The sequence below is a fragment of the Papio anubis genome, chromosome X (assembly GCF_008728515.1).
Source record: "Papio anubis isolate 15944 chromosome X, Panubis1.0, whole genome shotgun sequence".
NCBI classification, from domain to species: domain Eukaryota; kingdom Metazoa; phylum Chordata; class Mammalia; order Primates; family Cercopithecidae; genus Papio; species Papio anubis.
This window is the reverse complement of record NC_044996.1, coordinates 129,831,274-129,847,214: the sequence shown is the minus strand read 5'-3', so window position 1 is coordinate 129,847,214 and position 15,941 is coordinate 129,831,274. Positions and strand designations below refer to the sequence as shown.

The 15,941-nt window shown below is 44.0% G+C and overlaps 1 protein-coding gene across 13 annotated transcripts in view; it reads left to right on the top strand.

The window, feature by feature from the left end:
- CA5B (carbonic anhydrase 5B) overlaps positions 1-15,941 on the top strand; it is a 110,857-nt gene that overhangs the window by 53,364 nt on the left and 41,552 nt on the right. The window contains exons 1-2 of one of the 13 annotated variants that reach the window (XM_017954102.3): positions 11,673-11,781; positions 12,887-13,029. The exons of 11 other annotated variants lie outside the window; for them this stretch is intronic. The gene's annotated coding sequence lies outside the window, so the exon portion shown is untranslated. Of the gene's footprint in view, positions 1-11,648; positions 11,782-12,886; positions 13,030-15,941 lie in introns of those variants that run through there. One more of the 13 variants, XM_003917439.5, reaches the window with a different exon arrangement.

Here is a 15,941-nt window from a genome sequence, read left to right as displayed (position 1 = left end):
TGTCTGTTGTTCCCTTCTTTGTGTCCATATGTACTCAAGGTTTAGCTTCTACTTGTAAGTGAGATCATGCAGCATTTGGTTTTCTGTTCCTGTGTTAGTTTGCTTAGGATAAGGCCTCCAGCTTCATCCATGTTGCTGCAAAGGACATGATCTCATTCTTTTTTATAGCTGCATAGTATTTCATTGTATATATGTACCACATTTTTAAGATCCAGTCTACTGTTGATGGGCGTTTAGGTTGATTCCATGTCTTTGCTATTGTGAATAATACTGTGATGAACATACATGTACATCTGTCTTTATGGCAGAATGATTTATATTCCTTTGGGCATATACCCAGTAATGGGATTGCTGGGTCGAATCCAGTCCTAGCTGCTGGCATCACTATACTATTAACTGATTGTAACCTCAATACTACTTTCTTTGACCCTGCTGGTGGAGGTGACCCTATCTTATATCAACATTTATTCTGATTTTTTGGTCACCCCGAAGTCTCTATCCTTATCCTACCAGGTTTCAGAATAATCTCCCATATTGTAACATATTATTCCGGGAAAACTCCAAACTGCTTTCCACATTGACTGAACTAATTTCCCACCAGCAGCTTATAAGTGTTCCCTTTTCTCCACAACCCCACCAGAATCTGTTATTTTTTGACTTTTTAATAATAGCGATGCTGACAGGTGTGAGATGTTCTCTCATTGTGGTTTTGATTTGCATTTCTCTAATGATTAGTGATGTCAAGTTTTTTTTCATATGCTTCTTTGACCACGTGTTTGTCTTCTTTTGAAGTGTCAGCCGGGCGCGGTGGCTCAAGCCTGTAATCCTAGCACTTTGGGAGGCTGAGACGGGCGGATCACGAGGTCAGGGGATCGAGACCATCCTGGCTAACACGGTGAAACCCCGTCTCTACTAAAAAACACAAAAAAACTAGCCGGGCGAGGTGGAGGGCGCCTGTGGTCCCAGCTACTCCAGAGGCTGAGGCAGGAGAATGGCGTAAACCCGGGAGGCAGAGCTTGCAGTGAGCTGAGATCCGGCCACTGCACAGCAGCCTGGGCGGCAGAGCCAGACTTAGTCTCAAAAAAAAAAAAAAAAAAAAAAAAAAAGTGTCTGTTCATGTCTTTGCCCACTTTTTAATGGGGGATTGTTTCGTTTTTGCTTGTAAATTTGGTTAAGTTTCTCGCAGGTTCTGGATATTAGATCTTTGTCAGATATAGTTTGCAAATATCTTCTCCCATTATGTAGGTTGTCTGTTTACTCTGTTGATAGTTTCTTTTGTGTACAGAAGCTCTTTAGTTTAATTAGGTCCCATTTGTCAGTTTTTGATTTTGTCGCAGTTTCTTTTGGAGACTTCATCATGAAATCTTTTGAGGTCCTGTGTCCGGAATGGTATTTTCTAGGTTATCTTCCAGATTTTTATAGTTTTAGTTTTACATTTGGGTCTTTAATCCATCTTGAGTTGATTTCTGTATATGGTATAAGGAAGGGGTCCAGTTTCAGTCTTCTGCATATGGCTAGGCAGTTATCTCCCATCACCATTTATTGAATAGGGAATACTTTTGCTTTTCTTTTCTTTCTTTCTTTCTTTCTTTCTTTTTTTTTTTTTTTTTTTTTGGTCGATTTTGTTGAAGATCAGGTGGTTTTAAGTGTGCCTTATTCCTGGGCTCTCTATTCTGTTCCAATGGCCTATGCATCTGTTTTTGTACTAATACCATGCTGTTTTGGTTACTGTAGCCCTATAGTATAGTTTGAAATTGGGTCATATGATACCTCCAGCAATGTTCTTTTTGCTTAGAATTGCCTTGGCTATTTGGCCCCTTTTTTGGTTCCATATGAAATTTAAAATAGTTTTTTCTAGTTCTCTGAAGAATGTCATTGGTAGTTTGATAGGAATAGCATTGAATCTGTAAATGGCTTTGGGCAGTATGGCCATTTTAATAATATTTTAGGTTCAGGGGTATATGTGTAGGTTTGTTATATAGTTACATTGTGTGTCACCGGGGTTTGGTGTACAGATTATTTTGTTACCCAGGTAATAAGCAAGTCCCTGCGAGTCAGAGTCACTGTGTCTCACTTCTGTCCTTTATATTTGTTTTCAGGAGATTGCCTTAACTTGAATCCTGTGGGCTTTCGTTTTTTACCTTTAAACTTCCTGCCATTTTTCCAGGTCTATCCTGATTATCACCTCCTTTGAGAAACCTTTCTTTGCTTTTGCTTTAGTTATAGCTTTATAAGTGACTTGTCACATCTAGTAACTTTTTATCCTTTCCTTGTCCTGTGCACCCATAGCATTTTGTTCACATATGTACATGCATCTATTGCCAACATAATTTACATTTGTGTCCTACAAATTGTAAGTTCCTGGAGGATAGGGACTGTATTTGGTTCATTTTTGCATTTTTCATAGCCCATGATTATTTGATTGTTGAATATAACTGAATTGACTAATCTTAATCATAAATTGGAGTTCTAAGAAGCCCAAAACTGTTGGGAATGAAGTGTCTTGAGGTATATTTGATTTTTTTCCCCCTCATTCCTAGCTTAGGATTAAAAACAACAACAGCAGCAAAGAAAACCAAACAAAAACCCAACTTCCAGAGTCAGTCATAAACAAAGAATCCTGGAATGTTTTTGTCTTCATCCTGATATTTTATGTCTTTTTTTTTTTTTTTTTTTTAAGACAGGGTCCCACTCTGTCACCCAAAGTGAGTACAGTGGCGCCATCTTGGATCACTGAAACCTCTGCCTCCCAGGCTCAAGCGAGCCTCTCACCTCAGCCTCCTGAGTAGCTGGGACTACAGGCATGCACCACCATGCCTGGCTAATTTTTTTATTATTTGTAGAGATGAGGTTTTGCCATGTTGCTCAGGCTGGAATGCTCTATTTTAAGATGAGAAAATCTTATGAAACTAGCATATTCAAAAGGCTCACCAAATTTTGTAGGTGAATTAACAGCCATAACTGTTATGAACTTTGACTTATTTTTCACAAGCTAATTTTTTTTACTTCAGAGAATTTTTTTGTTTTGTTGTTGTTGTTGTTGTTTTGTTTTTGAAATGGAGTCTCCCTCTGTCACCCAGGCTGGAGTGCAGTGGCGCGATCTCGGCTCACTGCAAGCTCCACCTCCCGAGTTCACACCATCCTCCTGGCTCAGCCTCTCGTGTAGCTGGGACTACAGGCGCCTGCCACCACGCCCAGCTAATTTTTTGTATTTTTAGTAGAGACGGGGTTTCACCATGTTAGCCAGGATGGTCTCGATCTCCTGACGTCATGATCCACCTGCCTCGGCCTCCCAAAGTGCTGGGATTACAGGCGTGAGCCACTGCGCTCGGCTACTTCAGAGAATGTTAATTACTACTGTTTGGAAATAAAAATTAACTCAGAAAAACTGAGTGAGTGTCATTTTGCCAACATATTTATAAAGTGGGGATTTAAAGGACAGTTTCTTAAATGGAATGCATGAGCATCTGTCTTTTTGTGTCTCATTCTGTGAATGATTCCCAATAAGGAATAATGAGTCCCATGTAGTGAAAGCAAGACTGTATTGACTCTTCTGATATTTTCTCCTAGATACTCAATTATTTACACTGCTTCTTGGTGTCATATTGAAAGTTTTCCATGGTCTTGGCACATAATACTTATTTTTCTGGGCTAAAAACTCATGCAGCCATGCATGGAGTTAGGATTTTCAGTCTTTAATCACTTATTTGGCTGCCCGGTTGGAGTTTACCCTAAAGTGTTCAGCCTTGCCCATCCATACTTTAGAAAGAGATAGAGATAGAGGAGGCTGGGCACAGTGGCTCACATCTGTAATCCCAGCAATTTGGGAGGCTGAGGGGGGCAGATCACCTGAGGTCAGGAGTTGGAGACCAGCCTGGCCAACATGGTGAAACCCCATCTCTACTAAAAATAAAAAAAATTAGCCAAGCGTGGTGACACACGCCTGAAATCCCAGCTACTTGGGAGGCTGAAGAAGAATTGCTTGAACCTAGGAGGCAGAGATTGCAGTGAGCCGAGATCGTGCCATTGCACTCCAACCTGAGCGACAGAGCGAGACTGTCTCAAAAAAAAAAAAAAAAAAAGAAAGAAAAGAAAGAAAGAAAGAGGTAGAGGTGGCATTAGATCACGTGCCACTTTGTTTAGATGCTCTCATTTTCATAACAGAACCTTAAACTAAGTTCCTCCTGGTTGGTATACAAAGCATATAAATTAATCAACACCTCGACATTTCTGCCCTTAGGTTTTAGCCAGTGAAAATGACCTTGAATTCTCTGCCAAGTGATAGTTATCAAGTGTGCTGTAATGAGAAATGTTGTTTTGATAGGACTATAAAAGACCTGCATGCAAAGTCTCCATTCCTACGAATCAAAGATGTCACATAGGTTGTTGTAGGTAGCTACTCACCCATCTTGTACCCACAATAAACATTGTTAATCAATCACAGAACATTTTCCTTCTGAGCATGGACTCAGCCACAGAACTTCACAACGTAGTTTATTTAGGCAGCTAATATGAATGGATCAGAGTTGACATGCAAATTGAACCCTACTTGCCATGCTGGGGAATAATAATCTAAATGCTACCATGGATTAATCCAGACCATTCCCTGTTGGGGTGATCAGACCCAACACCAGATCGTGGGGGAGACGAAGTCCGGCAGACTCCAAGGAATGAGAAAAGACAGTTTGAGAGAGAAAGTGGGACCAGGGGGCCATCGCAAAGTATGGAGGCTGCGAAGGCCCCGAGCTCTGGAAGCCCAGACTATTTATTGACGATCAAACAAAGAAACAGGTGGTGAGAATGTGGGGTTGAAAGGGAGCATTGCATTAAGCACATGATTTACATACAGCTGTGATGGTTTAGCATACGCTCTGCTACTTGAGATAATGGAGAGCAGGTTTTTTTAACTCAAGATACAATCGATCCTGGGAGAGCAAGGAGCAAGGAGCCAGCAAGTCTAGACACATTCCAGAGGCCATGAGGGGTTTTATGCTCTGAGTCCTGGATTCTATCCAAGCAGGAGGGGTTTTATGCCCTGGGCTTAGATTATGGTGCGTCAGGGTAGCCTTCCACCATTTAGCACAGAGCTTGGTGTTCCAAAGGCCACAAGGGGTTTTAGACCCTGGACCCCAGATATGTTCCAAGACTCTTTTACATTATGTCAAACATGCAAGCCCTGCATCAGCTTCTCCCAACACTCAGCTTTTCTCCCAACAATTCCTGACGTGTGTACAGTCTTTGGAGTTGAACGGGAAAGTTTGGATAGTCATAGAATTGACTAAATGGACTGTGCTTTGTGATTGTAACAATAGCTTACATTGAAGGAAACTGTGTGTAATTCTTTAGGACACTTATTTCCCACTTAGCTCACAACCTCATCTTTATGAGGATTCAGGGTTTCTTTTGGCACTGAAAATCAAGAAAAACTGTAGTTCTCGAAATCAATCAAACAAGCAAACAAAACTCTGGCTTTTATTTTATGAACATTGGGCTGGGTGCAGTGGCTCACACCTGTAATCCTAGCACTTTGGGAGGCTGAGGTGGATTACCTGAGGTCAGGAGTTCAAGACTAGCCTGGCCAGCATCGTAAAACCCCATCTCTACTAAAAGAAAAAAAAAAAAAATTAGCCAGGCATGGTGGCGTGTGCTTGTAGTCCCAGCTGCTCAGGTGGCTGAGGCTCGACAATCCCTCGAACCCAGGAGGAGGAGGTTGCAGTGAGCCAAGATGACACCACTGCACTCCAGCCTGGGTAACAGAGTGAGACTGTCTCAAATACACACACACACACACACACACACACACACACACATACATATATGTATTATTAACACTGGTAAATGTTAAAATGATGGTCATTCTCTCTTGCTATGGGCATTCAGATGCTTAGAGTCAAATCTCTGGCCCACCTTTAACAAGAACGTTTTCCTCTGTGCTAAGAAGGAAAAAGTTCAGGCTTGGTGACTTGTTTATTTTGTCATTGGCTGCATTACTCTCTTTCCTTTAAACTTCCCTTCCCTTGGTTCCTTCAGCTATTTCTTTTATCCAGTATTGTCTTTAATTTTGTAAACTGCCTCAAATCATTTGTGGAAGAAGATAAGCTGTTGCTAACTACATAAAAATGAACACAGTAACTTAATACAAACCATATTTGGTCCCAATTTTTGTTTCTGTTTTCAGGCAAGAAATGTCTTACATTTGAAACATTTTCAATAAATGAGGCAGAATTCTCAGGGTCAGGGTGAACTTAATAAAAATGTTTTGTTGAAAAATTGTTCTTTTCTCTGTGCTCCTTCTAGCTCAACTTAGTGAATGTTCCCACTGTCTTCAAGGCAGAAATAGAACAGAAGGTGGGAAAAGAAGGGAACTAATATGTGATTCTAAAATCTTTACTGTTTAAAAAAATGAAAGTAAAATCTCTATTGCTGGCAGATGAAGAATTATATGTAGCAAATCTTGCTGCTATGAGGGGAAAAAAAGTGTAGCTCTATACACAAGTAAAAAGGGCGTACAAACAGTGAAGATTGTGTAAAAGACTGTAGTAAGTACTATAAATGTGGCTTCCTGTGTTTGCTGCCCAGAAATATCCTACTAATCAGATCAAGAAAGCCTGGCTATGAAAAAATATGGCATCCTGGCCAGGTGCGGTGGCTCATGTCTATAATTCCAGCACTTTGGGAGGCCCAGGCAGGTGGATCACCTGAGGTCAGGTGTTCAAGACCAGCCTGGCCATCAAGGTGAAACCCCATCTCTACTAAAAATACAAAAAATTAGCTGGGCATGGTGTTGCATGCCTGTAATCCCAGCTACTCAGGAGGCTGAGGCAGGAGAATCACTTGAACCTGGGAGGTGGAGGTTGCAGTGAACCGAGATCAGCCATTGCATACCAGCCTGGGCAACAAGAGTGAAACTCTGTCTCAAAAAAAAAAAAAAAAAAAAGGAAAAAAGAAAAAACATGGCATCCTAAATAACCACCGTGCTTAATGACATATCAGATTTACATTCGAGTTCAAGCTTATCTCAGCTGGAACCAGAGTACCTAGCACTTCATAGGCTAGCACTTAAGTAGCACTACCTTCTATCATTTATAGTTAATTCCTGGCATATAACTAAGCAGTCACTGAACAGATAAAGGAATTAATGAATCATAAAATCATTCCTTTAGCAATATTTAAAGGGCATTTGCTGATGCCCCAGGTACTGTGTTAACTGCCAGGAGTACAAAGTTGGACAAATTGGTCAGAGTCCCTGCTCTTAGGGAATTTACATTATAGTAAACAACCAACCAACCAACCAATAATCAAATAATTTCGAATACTGAGAAACACTATGAAGAAAATAAAATAGGTAATAGAGATGGAGAGGTGAAGCTGTTACTCAAAGTGTCTTTTTTTTTTTTTTTGAGACGAAGTCTCGCTCTGTCGCCCAGGCTGGAGTGCAGTGGCATGATCTCGGCTCACTGCCACCTCCGCCTCCTGGGTTCAAGTGATTCTCCTGCCTCATCTTCCTGAGTAGCTTGGATTACAGGCGCCCACCACCGCGCCCAGCTAATTTTTGTATTTTTAGTAGAGATGGTGTTTCGCCATGTTGGCCAGGCCAGTCTCGAACTCCTGACCTCAGGTGATCTGCCCTCCTCGGTCTCCCAAAGTGCTGGGATTACAGGCGTGAGCCACCGTGCCCAGCCTCAGAGTGTCTTATAGAACCTCTGGATTGCATCTCCTGGCAGTGTGCTTGAAATCTAGAATCTCAAGTCACATCGCAGAACCACTGCGTCAGAGTCTGCATTGTAACATGATCTTTGGGTGATCTCTGGGCACAGTGCAGATTGAGAGGCTCTGGATACAACTTCAGATATGGTTGTCAGGAAAAACATATCTAAAGAGATGACATTTTAGCTAAGTACTGAATAATGAGAAAACTGCAGCCATGTAAAGATCTGAGTAAAGAGTGGTCCAAACAATGGGAACAACAAAAGAAAATGTTCAGAGACAGGAATGAACATGGGAAGACCAGTATAGGTGGATCAGAGTGAGAAAGGGACCTGGAACTCTCTACTCTCTGACATTTATCAAAAACCCTGTGGCGAGAATTTTTTTTTTTTTTTTTTTTTTTTTTTTTTGAGACAGAGTTTCGCTCTTGTTGCCCAGGCTGGAATGAAATGGCACAATCTCGGCTCACTGCAACCTCTGCCTCCCGGGTTCAAGCGATTCTCCTGCCTCAGTCTCCCGAGTAGCTGGGATTACAGACATGTGCCACCATGCCTGGCTAATCTTCTATTTTTCGTAGAGATGGGGTTTCTCCAGGTTGGTCAGGCTGGTCTGAAACTCCCGACCTCAGGTGATCCACCCGCCTCAGCCTCCCAAAGTGCTGGGATTACAGGTGTGAGCCACTGTACCTGGCCATGAGAATTGTTGATTTTGAGTGGCTGCACAAAAGTTCTACATGCAAGACCTCTATTTCTACAAAGCAGAGGTACCAGGTAGGTTATTACATGCAGCCACTTACCTATCCTACACCCACAGCATTGTTAACTGAGTACTGAACTTTTTCTTTCTGAGCCTGGACAAAGCCCCCAAACTTCTCAACATAGTTACTCAGGCAGCTACTACAAATAGTTCAGAGTTAACATGTGAGTTGAAACCTATTTGCCATCCTGAGGAAAGATGATCTAAATGCTACCCTGGATTAAGCCAGACCATTGAGGGCTTGTGTATTCAAGTGAACAGAAATATGTTGATGGTTCATGGAATTATTATTTTTTTTGAAACAGGATCTCAGTCTGTTGCCCAGGCTGTAGTGCAGTGGTGTGATCATGGCTCATTGCAGCCTCAGCCTCCCTAGGCTCAGGTGATTCTCTCACTTCAGCCTCCCGAGTAGATGGGACTACAGGCATACACTACCACACTCAGCTAATTTTGTAGAGATGGGGTTTCACCATGTTGTCCAGGCTAGTCTCTAACTCCTGGGCTTATGCAATCCTCCCACGTCAGCCTCCCAAAGTACTGGGATTACAGGTGTGATCTACTGTGCCTGGCCAATTCATAGAATTGATTTAATGCACTGTGCTTTGTGATTGTGCCAACAGTTTCCATTAATGGGATTTGGGTGTCACTCCTTATGACATATAGTTCCCACTAGGCTCACTACATCATCTTTATGAGGAAACTGTATTTCTCTCAGGACTAAAATTCAAGAAAAACTACTTTTATAAAAACAAAACAGCCGGGCACGGTGGCTCACGCCTGTAATCCCAGCACTTTGGGAGGCCGAGGCAGGTGGATCACCTGAGGCCAGGAGTTCGAGACTAGCCTGGCCAACGTGGTGAAACCCCGTGTCTATTAAAATGCAAAAATTAGCTGGGCATGGTGGTGGGCGCCTGTAATTCCAGCTACACGGGAGGCTGAGGCAGGAGAATTGCTTGAACCCTGGAGGCAGAGGTTGCAGTGAGCTGAGATCGCGCCATTGCACTCCAGCCTGGGCGACAAGAGTGAAACTCCGTTTAAAAAAAAAGAAAAAAAGGCTGGGCGCGGTGGCTCACACTGCCAGGCACAGTAGATCACACCTGTAATCCCAGTACTTTGGGAGGTTGAGGTGGGAGGATTGCATGAGCCCAGGAGTTAGGTAATCTCAGCACTTTGGGAGGCCGAGGCGGGTGGATCACCTGAGGTCGGGAGTTCGAGACCAGCGTGACCAACATGGAGAAGCCCCGTCTCTACTAAAAATACAAAATTAGCCGGGCGTGGTGGTGCATGCCTGTAATTCCAGCTACTCGGGAGGCTGAGGCAGGAGAATCGCTTGAACCCGAGGGCCAGAGGTTGCAGTGAACTGAGATCGCACCATTACACTCCAGCCTGGGCAACAAGTGCGAAACTGTGTCTCAAAAAAAAAAAAAAAGAAAACCAGTTTTTATCTTATGAACAGTAAAAACCTCAAAATGATTGTTATTTCCTCTTTTCTATGGTTATTCAACAGCTTAGTTAGGGTGAAATTTCTGGCCTACTTCTGACAACTGTTCTGGATCTGATGGAGTGCAAATTTAAATGTTAATCTTATCATTGGCCATATCATTCTCCTTCCATTAAGCTCTCCTTTCCTTGGTTCCTTCCCCTATTTTTTAAATCTGGTAATGTCTATATTTTAGTAAGCTGGCTCAAATCATTTGTGGAAGAAGGTGAGGTAGAACTACTTGTATAAAGATCAACTCAGTAATTTATATAGGCTGTATTTGGACCAATTTCTGTGAATTCATTTTTCAGGCAAAAAAATGACTGACAGTTGAAACATTTTATAAATGAGACAGAGTTCTCAGGGTCAGGGTGAGCACAATGAAAGTGTTCTGTTGAAAGTTATTCTTTTATCTGTGTTCTTTCTAGCCCAACATTTTGAATATTCTCACTGTCTTCAAGCCAGAAATGCAAGGGAGGGTGGGAAGAGAAGAAAAAAGAACTGTGTGATTATAAAATCTTTATTGTTGGCATATGAAGCAATATAAGTAGCAAATTTTACTTCTACAAAGGGGGCAAATTATATCTTTCTATACATGTGGAAGAGTAGATATTCAGTTAAGATTTATTGATAATTTACTGTGTAAAGAAATGTACTAAATACTATAAAAGTGACTTTCTATGTTTACTACCCCAAAATGTTCCTACTAATGGGGTCAAGAAGACCTGAGATTACCAACTCCTTTTCCACCTATTAACCTTTTGCCACATCTTCCCCAATTTTCTCATCCAAACCCAAGTTGGGGCAACTTCAGACTGTAAGCTCCTTGAGGTTTGTCTTATTTGTCAGGGGAGCTTGTACTCGATAAATGAAATTTGCATGAATGAGTCAGAGATGTATGTACACAGGAGAAGAAAGCTGGTTATAGCTTCTTCACATTTTTCACGTGGACCCAGAGTTGTAAATGGAGGGAAGGATAGCAGAGTAATCTCAAAGCACAAAGTGGGGGTGATGTCTTCACGGGCCCTCAGCAGCAACGGGGCACTGGGTGCCTAGGAAAGGCCATCTGGAGGAGACATCAGGAAGTAGAGGAATTCTGTTTTTTCCACTCATCTGCCTAGCATTTAAGGTCGGCTAAGAGGCTAGAAGGAACACATCCACGGTTCTGCTTTAGAGGATATGAAAATTGGGCTGGAAGGAACACGGGTCCACAGTTCGAGTTCAGAGGATATAAAAACTGGCTTAAAGAAACTCGGGTAAATTAGACATGAAAACTAGCGGGAAAGGACACGTTCATTGTTTGTTTCCCTACTGAGTCACCTGTTCCCAGCACATAAAGTCCTGGTGTTTGGAGATGGGAGGAACCGAGGGAAAGTCACTTTTTAGATAAGGCTCTGAAGCCCCAGGTCTAGTTTCAATCCACAAATGCGGCCAGCGGAGAGCAGGAGGAGGGAGGATTGGTCCGGCGGGGGATTCGGGGGCGGGGCCAGAGCGGGGCTCAGAGGCGTGGCCCAGGCTAGAGGGACGAGCCCAGGCGGAGCGTAGAGGCGTGGTCAGGAGGGAGAGGGGGGTGGGGGCGTGGCCGTAGCTAAAGGGGTGCGGCCAGGGTGGACAGCAGAGACTGGCACGGTTTGGGCGGGCGTGACCAGGGCGGTACGTGCGGATGTAGTGGGGCGTGGATCTGCCAGGTGGGGGCGTGGCCTCGGTTGAGGGGCGCGGCCCTGGTATGTGGGGCGTAACAGGGCGTGAGGGGGCGTAGCTCTGATGGGCTGGCGTGCAGGCTGCGGATCCCCGGAGACGAGCTAGCGGCTAGGTTCGTGATCTGGAGAGACGCTCAGGTAAGGACGGGTGGCCGAGAGGAGTGGGGCGACAAGGGGCAGGCCGATCCAGACAGGGCCGAGATTCTTCCCACCACTCCCCGCCCCGGCGCACCGGGTTCCGGAGCTAGGAGAGCTGTTGATCCTGCGAGTATTGTCTGGGTCCCGGCAGGGCGCCCCGGAGTACTGAGTGGGGCCTAATGGGGTATCGAACTCCCCCACCTCAGCCCTCTTCCTCCACTATGGGAGTTACCAAACGGCTATCATCCTTTAAGGTTCTTTGCACAGGACGCGATAATAGCTGTTCCAGAGAAAAGGGGGTGGGCGAGGGCAGTTCCTTGGTAGGTAGGGTTGCCAAGATTGGTTGAATCCAAATAACTCCAGAAAGTCCAGCCTGCTGTGAATAGCTAGAGACGGGGGTAAGGGCAACAAATCTGAGGTTGCGGTTCCAGAAACCGAGGCGCAGTAAACTGGGACTCCCTCAGATCTGCATTGTATCCGCACCGCCCACTATGCTAGGGGCTGTGGAGAGACACAGCCACCCACCCCCAGGATAGGGGATCAGCATCACAATTGTGCCATGCGGGCAAATCTGAGTCTTCTTCACTCTGCAGTTCCTTCTGGCCTTTTTGTTTTGTGCTCAGCCCTAAAGCTGAAGGAGAGGAACCTCCAAATACAAACCGTGTTGGTTTTCGTGATTCTTGTGGCATTCAATGTTAAATGCTTCTGCCCTGAGGCTTGTGGCAATTGGTTAATATTGGTGTCAGTGCCCTTCCCTCCGGTATATTTTCACCGGGAGAGTTTGAGAGATAAGGGGAGTTGATATGGACACCTTAGTTTGAAAAGAACTTGTTCTCTCTTAACCACTGAAAACCGCATTGCTTTCTGCTTCCCATTCTTCCTTTACTGATAATCTGGCCATCACTCTGGTGTTTAAAAGTCTTGCTGGAGTATGGAGACAAGTAGCCCTATTTCTGTGGTGAGAGAAGCTGCCCCAGAGCATACCCTTGAATTGTCCCTGCACATCCCTCAGGAGTGGCCACTCTTCTTGGGTATGTTGGAAGTGGAAAACCATAAAGCTTTCTAGGAATATATTTTACTCAGGTATTTTTTTTTTTAACCTCAGCACCAGGGTTGGAATTCACTGAAATGCCAAAAGCAGCAAGGGCACCGTTCTCTGTGCCTGTACACACCTGCCCTCTTCTCCCTGGAGCCAGGCAAAAAGCTGCAACCACTCACAATTGGAACGCAGTAAAGGTTGAGTGAAGTGTGAGTGAATGAATGAATATGAATATTTGGGAAATTTGACGGAAAGGGGAAAATGCATTTCATCTCATTGGTGGCACTGGGCAATTATTAGAAACATATTTTGAAACCTTTGGCTACCACACATTGGGATCATGCTCCCAGGGAAGAAGTGGGTGAGAGGGGGAAGCTGAGCTTTCTCAGTCAAGATATTGCAACATAATCTCTAATTTGGGAATTGCAAAAAGGCTTGTTTCCTTTTGAAATCAGGAGGTGATCAAAGGAAGGGTCAATCTGTTGAGAATGAAGGAACTTTTTCCAATGTAATTGTAACCTTTAGTCAGAGTACATTCTTTTTTTTTCTGTTTTGCCTACATATGAATAGCTTAATCAGGCAGAGTTCAAGCCACTTGTCGTTTAATAAATACAAGATTTATGAATGATTCATTGAGGGCTTTCAGAATCTTTGTTTCTACACATTTCTAAGTCTGGAAAACAGCTAAGCGGCAGGTTAGCAAAATCCGAGGATATACATAAATCTTCAGTAATGGCAAAGAGCATATAACACAGAAAGCTCCCCTGTAGTCCATCGAGCCCAGGGACCCATCTTTATGGACAAACTTAAGTATGGACAGATTCTCCATGAAATACAGTAATGTATGGTATTAGTTGATTGTTACGTGCTGTGTTTGATGGTTAAACATTATTTTTGGTTTCACAAACTTGGGTTTTATGAATGCAGTGAGTAAGTTTAAATAACCAACTCTTAATAAACTATAACTTTTAATTTAACAGAGAGGATAGACCTTAGGCCTGAACAAAAATAACCTCATGTGTTGTTATAGGTATTGCAATCTAGTATTAGCTAAATTGAATTTCTGTTTACTTGGATTTTCCTGGAACCTCCTCACCTGGACCTTCCAAGCTCTGTTCCTTCCTTGATTGCCTTTGACTGTTCGTTCTCAGTCTCAGCATCCTTCATGGCTCCTTTTTGTGAGTCTCCCTTGATACACCTGTAACTGCTGGGAGTAGGGGATTCTCTTTCTATCTGTAGCTTCCTGACCGCTCCTGAGCACCAGAGCTCTGTTGCCAACTCTCTCCTAGACCTTTCCTCTCAGCTGTCCCATTGACACCTTAAATCCAATATGATTAGCGCGGGCTGAGCGCCATGGCTCACGCCTGTACGCTTGTAATCCCAGCACTTCGGGAAGCTGAGGTGGGTGGATCGTTTGAGGCCAGGAGTTCGAGACCAGCCTGGACAACATGGTGAAACTTTGTCTCTACCAAAAATACAAAAATTAGCTGGACGTGGTGGTACGCCTGTGGTCCCAGCTACTTGGGAGGCTAAGGTGGGAGGATCACTTGAACGTGGGAGGCGGAGGGTACAGTGAGCCAAGATCATGCCACTGTACTCCAGCGTGGGTGACAGAGACCCCATCTCGTTCTTCTTCTTTTTCTTTTTTTTGAGATAGAGTTTTGCCCTGTCACCTAGCCTGGAGTACAGTGGCGCAATCTTGGCTCACTGCAACCTCCGCCTCATGGGTTCAAGTGATTCTCCTGCCTCAGCCTCCCGAGTAGATGGGCTTATAGGCTTGCACCACCATGCACGGCTAATTTTTGTATTTTTAGTGGAGATGGGGTTTTGCTATGTTGGCCAGGCTGGTCTGGGACTCCCACCATCAAGTGATCCACCCTCCTCGGCCTCCTAACGTGCTGGGATTACAGGCGTGAGCCTCTGCACCTAAAAAAAAAAAAACATCCAATTTAATAAAAGGACGACCCCACAAAAAATACCTCTTCCCCGTTTCTCATGACAGGTTCTATTTTTTTTTTTTTTTTTTTTTTTTGAGACAGTCTCGCTCTGTTGCCCAGGCTGGAGTGCAGTGGCACTATCTCAGCTCACTGCAACCTCCACCTCCTGGGTTCAAGCAATTCTCTGCCTCAGCCTCCCGAGTACAGGTCCTGCCACCACGCCCGGCTAATTTTTGTATTTTTAGTAGAGATGGCGTTTCACCATCTTGGCCAGGCTGGTCTTGAACTCCTGACCTCTTGATCCACCTGCCTCGGCCTCCCAAAGTGCTGGGATTACAGATGTGAGCCACTGTGCCCAGCCTGACAAGTTCTATTTTTCTGTACAGGGATTCATCCTCGTCCTACTGCCAGCATCACTCCAGCTATTAAATGAGGTCTTCCTCCAGTTCTCCTTTTATTCTCCTTTAACTGAGTGACAGACCCTACATTTTAAAAATCACAATGGCTGTCTCTTGAATACCAAGTACCCTGTCCAACTCGACTGTCGTTGCCCAGTTCAGTGCTTCATATTCTCTCACTCGGATTATTGGAGTTTCACTTCAAACTCCACATGCTTCAACCTGACCTACTTACTTCCCACTGAAAACCTGTTTCTCCCACTGTCTCCCCTGTCTCAGTTTATGGTAACTTTATCTTTCCAGTTGTGTAAACCAAAAATCTTCCAGTAATCCTTAACTCCTTTCTTTCACATCTTATGGGCTGTATATTCAAGATATATCAAAAATCCAACCACTTCTTACCACGTCCACTGTGACATCTCTGGATTAGTTCAAGCCTTGGATTATCCCTAAAGGGTTTTCCTACTTCTTTCCTACTTCCTACTTCTTTCCTGTTCCTGCTGGTCTCTACTCCCCAAGGCAATTTTCAATAAGACATGCTGTGATTTTTTTTTTTTTTTTGAGACGGAGTCTCGCTCTGTCACTCTGACGCCCGGCTGGAGTGCTCACTACAACCTCCACCTCCCGAGTTCAAGCGATTCTCCTGCCTCAACCTCCCGAGTAGCTGGGATTACAGACATGCACCACCACACTTGGCTAACTTTTGTATTTTTAGTAGAGTCGTGATTTCACCATGTTGGCCAGGCTGGTTGCGAACTCCTGACCTCCAGTGATCTTCTTCTCCCG